The sequence below is a fragment of the Balaenoptera ricei genome, chromosome 12 (assembly GCF_028023285.1).
Source record: "Balaenoptera ricei isolate mBalRic1 chromosome 12, mBalRic1.hap2, whole genome shotgun sequence".
Classification (NCBI taxonomy): Eukaryota; Metazoa; Chordata; class Mammalia; order Artiodactyla; family Balaenopteridae; genus Balaenoptera; species Balaenoptera ricei.
Window position 1 is genome coordinate 91093536 of NC_082650.1, and position 13360 is coordinate 91106895.

The window sequence follows — 13360 nt, forward strand, 5'->3', positions numbered from 1 at the left end:
GTTGGAAATTAACCAAACAATCTAAAAAGAGTAAAAAGGAAGAAAAAAGAAACACATACAGTGTGTTTTTTTATATTTTTGAACTTGCATTTTGTAACTGGCCTTTATTTAATTCTCAGATAACTATAACAGATGAGCGTACATTTTGAGAGAGAAAATTTCACATCCATAAAAATGTATAATTAGAAACATTAAAACGTAACAAAAGAAATTTCTTCATTATTCTCAGCCTGTTCCTCATCAAAGTTATGCCTAAATAGCAGAAAGTTGTATTAATTATTCATATACATATATATGTGTGTATCTATCTATCTATCTATCTACCTACCTACCCACCTACTTGCCATCTATCTTTCTACCTATGTTTGCTTTTTTCACTTACTGTCATGAACAGGGTTCAAGTTGCTCTTGGATGTCATGGAATGTTCCCCTAATCTGTAAGGGAGTTGCACTTCCATAAGTCTGCTCTAACATCAACATTCTTTGAGTAATGACCCTACCACATTCATGAACATACATCATTTTGGGTCTGCAAGAGTATCAGTTAAACAGAGTGGATCAGTTAAGCACAATTAAGCACAGTGGAGATTCTATTCCTTTCCAATTTCCTGCTCACAATCCAGCAATAAACATGATCAGAAAGAACAGTCTCTCTCTTTCCCTCTCCCCACCACACCTTTGCTTTATATGGTAAGCCATACTAAAAGCATTGTATGATATAAACATACATTATGCATTTTACCTAACAAAATCTTTACAAATTTAGATAAAGAAAGTTAAATTTACACTTAACAAGCTTCTTCTTAGGGATTTTTTTTTTTTCATAGAATTAACAGCAGAGAAGTTCTCAGCACTCTGAGGCTTCTTCACCCCATGGCTAGAGATTGTCTTGGAATAAAATTACCTGTTGCAAAGCATGTAGCCTATAGCCAAGTGTTAACCTGATTTTCCCCAGCACACAGGTATCTTTCAGTTAAATGAAACATTAAAGTTGAGTTATGTCTGTCATAGAACTGCTCTAGAAAAGGTGTATTTCCTAAAGTATATTCTATTTGCGTTGTATCTTCATAATCAAAACCTAGATTCACTTTGTTAAGTCATATGTGAATTTGTGTAAACCCTGGGAAAATGCCATATACTCAGCCACGCTGAAATATGAGTTTTCCATGAACATGACAGATTGAAAACAGATTTGTGAGAGGCTTTTTGTTTTTTGTTTTTTTTTTCTATTTTGCCGGGAGTGGGGGATAGAGTAGAAAGTTCTAGTTTACACTAAAATGACCCACCCTGTGTAGGGTCAGGGGACTCAAATTAATTTTCATTCAGTCCCGAAACCAAAGATAGATCTGATCTAAATAAGTCCAACAATTGCTATGATATTTAAGAAGCTGCAAACATTGTAAAATCATGGATCATGTCCCACAAATATTTTCTTTTCAGTGGCAAAATAGTGATATTATTTTTAACACGACTTCAGTGAATATTTAACTGTTGAAACAATCTTTCTAAGATTCACTTTAAATTTGAAAGGGATGAACTGAAGTGACAAAAGAGTCACCAGTCCTACTGTAAGTCAAGTCTTATGTTTTCCCTGTATTGTGGAAACACGACACCGACCTCAGACTTACATTCTTCTAATATATCCTCCACGCAGGATGATATTCCTATGCTTGACACGTGTTACTGAATCTACAAGGCCTAAAATGTAAAGTGAAATCCCCAGATAGTGTACAAACCCTTGGAGAAGTAACTGCAACCTTTTCTCTCAGTTCAGTTCATCCCCCTTTTGCTTTAAGGAAAACCAATCATTTGCTGTTCCCTCTTACATTCCCTCTCACACTTGTTTCCAGGCTTTTTACCTTCTCTTGCATTGACTCCAAAAAAAAAAACAAAAAATCCGTTTATTGTTTATATTTAGCTTACTTATAACCTTGTCTAATCTGCAGCCTCTGCTGAAATCTCACTCTCCCCTAGCTGTGCCGCATTCTTTCTTGCACCTATTTTGTGGTAGGACATTAATGCTCTATTGCAAGGGGCTGCATGTCTAAATTCTCTTACTAAAGCCATCAGGTCTTGATGGCAGCACGTGTAATGCTCATCTTTATGTTCTCAGCAGTGAGCACACTGCAGAGAAAATCAATATTTATAAAAGGAGAGAAGAAAGGCGGAGAGTGAAGGAGGAAAGAACTGTTGCATCTAGGAACCCTGATAGGCCTATTTAGAAAGGAGAGAAGATGTGTAACACTATTGTCGATTGCTTCAGACAACATACATATCATATATAACTTTCGAAAAGAATGTAAAAGTTAATTTCATCCATCCATTTGTCCATAAAATGTTCATATGTCAAAATTATCATTTACTAGCTAGAACAATGAAGGGAAACTGCAGATTCAAGTTCACATATTTTTCCTTTGTACCAAATCCTAAAATCTTAAGAAAAGCTCAACCTCACAAAATCTCTAATTTTTTTCTCCTTATTTGTTTCTTTAGTCTCTATCACAGCAATTGGTACCTTAAAGTTAATAAATAATCAAATAAATGAGCAAATACATGAATTTCAATTATCTCTGGGTTTTAAATTCAGTGATAAAGATAGATTACTTTAGGTTGAAAGAAGTTTCCAATTCATAGATTGAATGTACATAATATGTTGCAGAGATCATTCTTTTTTTGACAGATTATGTCACTGGATTTTCTTGCTTTTTTCTTCTTAAGAATCTAATCTTGAGGGGTTTTTTTTTTTAGGTTTTTTTGTTTTCTTTTTCAAAGCAAGTTTTACTTTCTTGTTGTTGGTTATTGCTTACACAAGTAAAAAGAATATTGATTTTTTACTTAATACTCTCCACTCATAGCCTAAATTGAAACTCAGAGGTGGTCATTTCAGTGTAGTCAAAGAAGGCATGGTTTGTACAGAGAAAACACAGTCACAAGGGAATTAGATGGGTTGATACCATCATCCCTTACTTTTCAGACTCAGGTTATCTCCCACCTAATATTACCCCTTGTAACTTCAATACTTACTCTCCCTCTAACATAATTCTTCTCCCTAAACCTGACTTATTCTAGCACAGGTCCCAGTCTTCTTTGTTGAATTATTCTGGTGACTGTCACACAACTTAGATCTGACTTTCTACCTCATCATAACCCCTTTCCTTTCTTTCTGCACAGGATGGAGCCTCTTAAACTTACAGCTCTTAATATTTCCCCTGCCTTCAAATGTTTTATCTATTTTGGACTTTCTTCCTCATTCCTACTTTTAAATGTCTATATTTTTGTTGTTTATAACTTCTTTCAATTCCTTCAGTTCATCCTTGTTTTGAACACTGCAATCTGGTTATTCCCTGGTCTAAATCTCCTCCTAATGTTGAACATTTTTATTTGTGTTGAGCCAGGTATGTTGGGAGGTGCTGAGGTAACACGCCACTGGCCCTTTATACCTAAACATGCCTTATGTGAAAAAATAGATAGAGATTCATGGAGCTCTTATAAAATAAACCAGCCGGCCACTCAGACACTGATTAGGGGGTGGAAATTTTAGTTTGAGTCATTCAAAGCAGTCATACAAATTCATAAACTCAATGGATCAGAGTTAAATAGGTTTAGGGGAACTGACTCACCAACCAGACATACCATAGATGAATGCACAAACCAGAAAGCTGAATTATTAAGTTACAGGGAGAGATGTAACTAGACAATTTGTGTCTCTGTTCAGCTCATTCTGTCTTATGGGAAAATAGAAAGATATCCAAACTGTTTATAACTGTAGAATAAGAGCAAGGAAAATGAACTGAAAATGTATTAATAACAATTATCTTCAGGCCACCCTTGTCTGATGTATCCATCTTTTTAATCACATGGAAAAAAATAGTCAGCTCAGCAGAAACTCCTTCTGACAGCCACAGAGGCATATTTATTAAAACTCTAGATTATACAAACACCCCATATATTAACAAACTTTCCTCAAATTATTGCAATAGTGTTAATTAAATTTTACCTGTTTACATAAATTATTTTTGTCCCCTGTGGCTACACCCGAGTCATAGTGATTGCATTAAGCTCTTTCTCAATTCTAATCTCTCTCAATAATCTATTTTCAGACCAATTCATGGGAATTCAGTTACTTCTATTTTTGGTTAATCTGATCCATTGGCTTCAAAATATGTGTAGATTAACTAGAGAATAACCAAGCTAGGAGAGTCATTTTAGTGTGATCTCTGTTGAAATAATTGTGCCTTAATTTTCCCAGTCACAATGTTCCTCTAGGTTTCCAGAATGAATCATCTCTGTGGACTGGCATTCTGCCTTGTAAACAAAATCAGTATTACATTTCTTCCAACATATAAATGTCAGAAGAGAAAAAGGATGTCTTAAAGCATATAAATATTATCTTTCTTTTTTCTTTTTTAAAGTAATAAATGATAAATGTTTGATTTAGTGAGATTTGATAATCATATTCATCCATGTGACCAACACCCAAAACAGGATATAATTTCCATCACTTTAGATAATTCCCTTGTGTCACTGTCCAATAAATCTTCTCCAAGAGACAACTATATTCTGATTTTTCCAATATAGATTAAAATTTTTCTTATAGTTAGACATCATGTAAAAGGAATCATATTGTGTGTATGATTTTGTGCCTGACTTCTTTCACTTGAAATATAAAAAGAAAAAAATTCATCCATGTTTTTCCATGAATCAATGATCCATAGATTTTTCTTACTGAATAGTATTCAATTACATAATTATATCACAATGGGGTTAACCTTTCTCCTGATAATGATCATTTGGGTTGTTTCTAGCTTTTAGCCATTACAAATGAGGTGCTTTTGAACATTCTTGTACAAAGATTTCTGTGAACACACTTTCATTTCTCTTGGATAGGTTCCTGAGATTGGAATTGCTGACATTTAGAGAGTGTGCTGAAGTGTTCTCCAGAATGACTGAGCCATTGTATGCCACTGCCAGAAATGTAAGAGCATTCCACTTTTTCCACATCATCAACAACGTTTGTATTTCTATTCTTTGTACTTTAGCCATTTTAATGGGTTTAAAATGGTACCTCATTATAGTCGGGTTTTTTTGTGTGTTTTTTTTTTTTTTTTATTTCTTGGACAACTAATGATGTTGAGCACCTTCTCATGGACATACTGGCCATTCTTATGTCTTCTTTTATAGAGTGTTTGGTGCTTTTTTCCCCTCTTGTTTAATTGGGTTATATGACTTTTTAGATTCAGGTTATGAGTTCTTTATCTGATTTATCTATTGCAAATATTTGTTCTCAGACTGTGGCCTGACTATTCATTTTATTCATGGTGCTTTTTAGAAAGCAATAATATATAATTTTAGGAAAAATTTGCATTTTTTCCTAATGACCAGTGTTTTTGTAACCTAGGAAATCTTTGCTACCTCCTAGGTGGAAATTGCATAGTTTCTGTTAACCATTTTCAAGGTCACCGATCCTTTCCTTGACTCTGTCCAGTCCGTAGTTAAATGCATGGCATATAGTCATTTCTGATATATATATATATATATATATATATATATATATATATATATATTACTTTAAGCCTTTTCGCTTGGCTCCTTTTTATAATTTCCATCTTTCTGCTGAAATTATTCTTCCTTTCACAAATATTGCTGCTTTTTCAATAGATACTTTCACATATTTTTCATAGTTTAAGAAATTATTTTTTTATCCTAGGTTGCATTTTCTTGCTTCACTGTGTTTCTTGCATTTTTATTGAATGTTAAACAGCTATAGAGCAGTAAATAACATTTATTCCTCAGAAAAGAGATTTTTTTTTTTTTTTTCTACCAGGCAGCAAGTTTGCTTGGTCACTATGAGTCCTTTGTTCTCCAGTCCAGCCAGATTTTTTGTCATGTTGTCCTGCTCCCAGCCGTGCAGTTGGTGAAAACCAGGGGCACCTCTGAGTGTTGTTTCTCAGCTCTCCTAGCCTGTCCTGGCTGTCAGCCCACTGTCCCCATCAGCTCAGCTAGCACCTGGAGGAAAGAGTTTGCAAGTTGGATTCAGGCTTATGCTGTGGCTAGAGATCCATCCATGGGATTCTAATATACCAATCAGCCCGTGTACAGCTGTTAAGAGTTTGTTAAAATTAGGCTGGTTTCTCTGTAACACCCTGGATGACACTTTCCTTTTCTACTCACTACCATGCAGGGATGAAAATTCCATAGGGTCCTTCTCTCTTAGAAAGGTCTTGCCGCTGTCTTGAGTTTATTTTATTTAGGTTTCCTTGCATCCTTGGATATTTGATAGTAAATATAAATTAGAAAAAAATAACTATTATGTTGAGGCTTACTCATTTTGTCCTAATTGTTCGAGTGGGAGTGATGATCTGCTGAAACTTTCTACATCCTAATCACAAGCAAAAGCCTGTTTCTTTTTTCATTCTTGTTCATTAAAAACAAATATCTATAGTGAATGTTAATGGATCATTTTTTTTACATTATTAGGAAACATATAAATTTATGTAGGAAATCTATTGAACTGAATTCTGTAATCAAAAAGCAAATATTTATAAATTTAGGAGTAATATGTTGTTATTTTTTAGAAAACAAATATTCAGATAAAGTTTACAAGGTGAATTCACATATGTTAATAAGAAAATGTCATTACATTACAGCCAAAGAAGCCATTTGCCTGTCTGTTGCCCTCCTAGTACCATTTTGAAAAATTTTACATAACAACATTTATTTTGTTTTACAAAAGGAAAAGACAAAGCTGCCAAGAACATAATACCAATTGCACATCAATGGATCACTTTCACAGATGGTATTTTATCTTACTGCTGTAAAAAACAGAGGCACATATTATTGTTTTCATTTTACTGTGGAGGAAGTATAGCCCAGTTGGATTACAGGACGGTTATAAGGTCATAGTGAGGAGGTGTCACCACAGGATTGAAATGTTCCAAACTATCTCTCCTGAGACAGACAGATGAGGAATACATGAAGGTAAACTGCAATGTTAAATAGATCTAAACAAGTTTGGTCTGTTTCAAAAAAGACTTTGTTGATGAAACCAGAAGGAAGTGTTTCTGTTAGTGTTTTGCATTTGGATATTAATCAGCAAACTTGCCTGATGGCTTTAAAAGAAGAGATGGAAATAGTCATCTACTGTGTTAGGAAAAGTAAAAGGGGGGGAATATCTGACTGCATTTTCCTGCATACCTCACAATCAGAGCTACTTGCTCTCTGCCTACCAATTAAACCCCATGCAGCAGACAAGAGGAATAACCAGACAGAACAAAATGCGTTCTCAAGACTGTTACTTTGATTTGAAAATTTTGAAGCTTTTGAGTGTTTTGGAGCCATTCCTAAAGTACATAATTATTTCGTCTGAGCAAATAAATTGATTCTTATTTAAATGTATGCTCCAAATAATCTTTACATTTTTATTACATGTTAGAGTTAGTGTGCATGAGGTGAAGAATATTTTGTTCATAACTTTTTTTTTAAATTATGTAATTTTGTTTGTCATTAATTGAAAGATCAGACTGCAGATGAGGAATTAAAATAAATTGAAAAAAAGTGTCATCTCCAGTTATACACTCAAACTTCAGATATATGAGTGTCACTAAAACCAAAAATATGTATATATTTCTTTAAGATAACATAATATTTTCACATGCATGTTCTTAATTTTATTCTCAAATCATTCTGTAAGAAAGGTACTTTTATTATTATCCTATTTTCTTGGATAAAAAAGCTGAGTTCCAGAACTTAAAATTAATATCCATATTCATGCAACTAGTAAGTAGCAAATTTAAAACTTGAATCCCATTTTTCTAATCATGGAACTATACATTCTAGTTTCCCCAAACAAATTTACAGAAGGTAATATCACTTTTTTAAACTGCAATTTTTGGATCTCTTAATTTATAGGTCTCCCTCCTTCAAAATAAACATGCTGGCAATGAAGGAACTATTTGAGATGCAGTCACTGCACAGCTTAGTTTATAACAATCATTTCCTACATCAGAGCAAGTTAGAAATACCTGGGGAATTTTCTTAAAAATACCAAAACCCATACATTATCTATAGAAATTCTGATTTATTTGGATTGGGTCCTGTTCATGACTTTTTTTTTTTTTTTAACATCTTTATTGGAGTATAATTGCTTTACAATGGTGTGTTAGTTTCTGCTTTATAACAAAGTGAATGAACAAATGGGACCTAATGAAACTTAAAAGCTTTTGCACAGCAAAGGAAACCATAAACAAGATGAAAAGACAACCCTCAGAATGGGGAAAACATATTTGCAAATGAAGCAACTGACAAAGGATTAATCTCCAAGATTTACAAGCAGCTCATGCAGCTCAATAACAAAAAAAAAAAAACCCAATACACAAATGGGTAGAAGACCTAAATAGACATTTCTCCATAGAAAATATACAGATTGCCAACAAACACATGAAAGAATGCTCAACATCATTAATCATTAGAGAAATGCAAATCAAAACTACAATGAGATATCGTCTCACACTGGTCAGAATGGCCATCATCAAAAAGCTACAAACAATAAATGCTGGAGAGGGTGTGGAGAAAAGGGAACCCTCCTGCACTGTTGGTGGGAATGTAAATTGATAGAGCCACTAGGGAGAACAGTATTGAGGTTCCCTAAAAAACTAAAAATAGAACTACCATATAACCCAGCAATCCCACTCCTGGGCATGTACCCTGTTCGTGGCATTTTTAAAGCTCCATAAGTTCTTTAAGTTTTAACGTGTGGAGAGGAGACTGGTTTAGGAGTCAGAAGTTAGGATCAAACTCACTTCTTCCTTTTGACTCTTCCTATCTGTATACACTAGTCATCTCCACACATATGACCTGTTCTGCCTCAATAATCATGTTATTTCCATGTGTGTGACAAGATAGTAACTTTCATATTGCTTCATACATAGACATGTTTCTTTCTGCAGGATAATATATATATATATATATATATATATATATATATATATATATACACACATGTATAAATCATCAATATCATTGATACATATTCTCATTCTTTTGGAAGGATTTGAAGATCAATTCCTCCTTTGTCTCTAAGAAAGGTGATTTTTTTATTTAGTTATTTGTTATATTTATCCAGATACTTGCCAATATTATAGGCTACAGTTTTGATAGTTGAAGTACATGAAGAGAAAGGCAATAAGGAGAAAAGCTATTTCTGGGGGCAATAATAAATTCACAGATATTAAATTATGGGGAGGGTAGTGTGAGGCATGTAACAAGGGATCACAGGGACTTAGATGATACTGGGAAGGTCTACTAAAGTGATAAGTAAGTTATTAGAAAAAAATGTGGTTACATTGGAGGCTATTGAGAAATCATTGTATAGACTAGAGAACGGTTATCTAGAAACTGCTGCGCCTTCACTGGACAATCCTAGCTCTTGTCCATGGCCTATATTAGTTGACCCCTTTCTCTATTTTTCTCAGGTACAAAGTTCACTTCTTATAGCATATAGTCCTTCAACTACTGATTGCCAAAGATAAAATATTCTTCCTCTTTAAATATCACTTCCATTCTGAAATGTACATATTTTGTGCCCGTTTTTTGGATGAACACCCTGAATTGCTTCCAGGGACTACATTATTGTAAACATTACATTGATGTAAATTAACACCTCTAAGTTCTGACTACAGATTCATTTGACTCTAGCCCACTGTCATTTAACCATAGTAACACTCAGGGAACCTCAGTTGTGTGATGTTAGTAGGTTTTGGGGGTATTCTGTAGTTAAAATGTCTGAAAAATCGTGCCTGTCATCACCCTGTTTTAGAGATTCACAATGTATAGCATAGCTGTGACAAGTTCCACAGTAAAAGGCTTCCTTAACTTTGTTTGCATGCCAGTTTCCCAACTCACTTGACTGGATGCATCTTTTCACAGAATACTCAGTCACATTGGTAAAAAAAAAAAAAAAAAAAAAAAAACAACATTTGGGAAATGCTGCCTTTTGCAAGCTTCCCTGAGGGAAAAGTGTTTCTCAAGCTCCCCACTCCTTAAACAGAATGCTGGCCAAGTCCATCATCACAGTAGACAGTGTATTTAGTTCCTAACTGTTACCTGGGGCTGTGGTCCACCCATCTTCCTCCACTGTGTTAGACCCACAAGTCACTCCTTCGAACATGTAGGAGTGCTGTGGATCTCCATTTAACCCCTGCCATCTATTTTCCCAGCGATGACAAAACTCGGCCTCTGTGCACCTGTGCTGAATCGAATCTCAGAGACAGAGTTTTGGGTGAAGTAAAAAAGAATAGCTTTATTGCTTTACCAGGCAAAGGGGGATACAACGGGCTACTGCCCTCAAAACTGTGTGTCCCAACCTGGGGGGATTTGGTGAGAAGTTTTATAGCAATGGTTCAAGGGCAGTGTTGCTGATAAGGATCAGTTGTGTGCAGGACCTGCCATCCTTTAATCCGGTCTCAGATGGTCTCCTGATGAGCTTCTGTGGTTCTCAAGGTTATCAAACTGTAACATTTTCTCTGGAATTAAGAATGCTTCATCAAGTAGTTAACATCTTCCATTTGTTGGGGGCTTTAGTTCTGCAGAAGAGCTCAAAGATATTATGTGTATCTCTTGAGGCGGAACCAGGATCATGTCCCAAGGCTCCACTGTTGCCTCTTGACTGAACCTCCCTTGTCTCTGCATCCCCTCCCTTCCCTGATTATCAACTGCTTGAACCTGCTCTGGAACTCAGGGAAGGTCAGAAATGTGGGACACAGAAAGGGTCTCATGCCCAGAAGCCCCACAGCTTCCTGCTGGGTTTCACCAGTGAATCCTGCCCACTGATAGAGAGCATTGAGCTATTTCCACTGAGGGATTTTCATCTGATTATTGTTATGATTTATTCAACGGGTGAGTATTTACTCATTTCTTTGCCCATTACTATCCCAAACACTTTGAAAGACACTTGAGATGAAGAAATTAAAAATCATAATGCTTAACCTAGATGAAATGGAGGAAGTAAAGTGGGAGAAACAGATCCACTAAAATTCAATAAGGATGCAGAGTGTCAGTTCTGACTAAGGGTGGGAGGCTCAGGGGATGGGCAACTCAAACAGCTAGAGATTTGTGGGGTGGCTTCACAGAGGAAATAATGACTCAAACTGAGCTTTGACATATAAGGTGGAGTTCTGAGTTACGGTTATAAAGGATTTGGGAAGAGGAAAGAGTCTAGAGAAAGCAGATATGAGAGAGAGAGAGGAGGGTGAGGAGAGTAAGATAGGCAGATTACATTATAATTTAAATAAATGGAATGTGGGAATATGTGATGTATTAATATCAATACAGGGAAAATAGGAGGCATGGGGGTAAATTATGAGGAATTTTATTGCCTTATAAACGGGACCTCTAAAATTTCTGTCTGTCCTACATCCATTCCCATTTTCTGATAACAGCATCCGTCTTACTTTTAGACTTCTCCTCCTTTCTATGTACTAGGGCTATTTATTGTAGAGTCCCACTCCTGCCCAGAACACTAAAATGATTCCAAACTCTTTCCCCCTCAGTTCTTAAGCAAAAAACTATTTCTACTTCTTCGTGGATTACTGAATATAAAGATGCTAATCTCAGAGCTATTAACATTATCTCTAGTAAAGAACAAAAGTCTGAAAGAATGCCATCAAAAGAAGTCGGTATGTTTTTTCCATCATCATTCCTATTATAAATGATAACTATAAAAGCAAATTATATTATTTACACCATCTTGAATTTGTATTAGATTTATGTAACTTGGAATTGATTGAATCCAGAAAAATCCACCATGCAAAGGAGTCTTGACTTCATTCTGGAGGCAAAGACAAGCTATTGAATGGATTTGAAATGGGCAGCCATCAGCAAGGTGAGGGTTATATTGTAGGGAGATTAACTTGCTGACAGGTGAGAGGACAGTAATCTAGTGGCACAAAATATTTTAAAAGTTAGAGTGGTAATAGAGTTGGACTTTTACAGGATACATTATCATCATATTATGAGGCTATATTTTTGTTTAAATGGTGGGTCTAGTCTAGATAAAAGGATGAGTAACTCCCATGGAAAACCCCTCAGTGAGTCCTTATCATAATCCCGACATTTCTAAAAGTCTTTAACTCTGCTTGCAAGAGCTTGCTGCTTATTTATCTGCCTAATTCTAAACTACGTTCTCTACACACTGTGATTTATCCACATTTGCTTAATAGGTGGGAGGAAATACAAACACTGGAATTTAACCTGGCAAAGGCAGAACAGAGGCTCCAGGCAATCATCAGGACTCAGCTGATTATAGTGAAATGAAGATTTTGCAGTTAAAAGAGATAAACCTTTAGGACACTGCATTTTGTCTGCATCCCCACAGACACTGTAGTGACTGGAGGTTAATATCAGATCCTGCATTAGAGAGTAAATCTGTGAGCCAGGTGCCCAGATCCATCTGAAGTGGAAGATGGCTGCCCTCACTACTAGAAATTGTACCTGGACCATCTTGTGACACAGAATTGTCCTCAGAATAACTCCATCAATTCTACTGCCTTACTGTAAAAAAAACACAAGTAATTTTATTTCCTGGTACAATCTCTGCATCTCAAAATGTCAGATTCCAGGTTAAGAATGTCACTCTTCTTAAGTAATAACTGATTAAAAGTAATCATACTTTGGTTTATAGATTTCAGGTTAAAAAAAAATCCTCCTCCCAAAATGATAGGAGTTTAAAAGTAGACAGGCATTTCTTCATTTAACATAGAAAAATTGTGAAAAACAATACCTGAAAGATAATTGGGCAATTTTAAAGTCAAATTATTTAGTGAGCATTAATTCATTTCACTTTTCAACCCCCTTTGCTAGTTCTGTTGCTCCTTTTGCAAAGCCTGCAAGGTAACTGGGTAGTTGTTTTTCCCTTCTGCATTATTCTACAAACTCTTTAATTAAAATAGCTAATAAAAGAAGTTTAGAAATAATTTGACTTAGTTGTGCAGTTTCCTGATTTTTTTAACCTCCTTTAAAAAAATTGTTAAAATAAGCAGAAAAGTTTGGACATACCGTTTCTTGGCAAACATCAATTGATAATGATTATTTTTCTCAGCAAAAAGAAGGCTCAGGAGAGACCCAATTCCTTTTTTCCCTTTTGTATGAGCTACAGTATCTACATATGATAAGGAATTGAGGTTATTGTCTTTTTCAAGATTTTAAAATCCCTTGAAATCTAGGAAGAACTATGACTGTATTCCTAGGGTTAGGTAACATATCACTGTTACCGGCTTGGTATGCGTTGTGGTCAAATAGCTTCAACAGAGGAGGTCACGGAAGACCCAGACCAGCAGTCTCGGTCGTTGTGATAACAAGCAAAGAA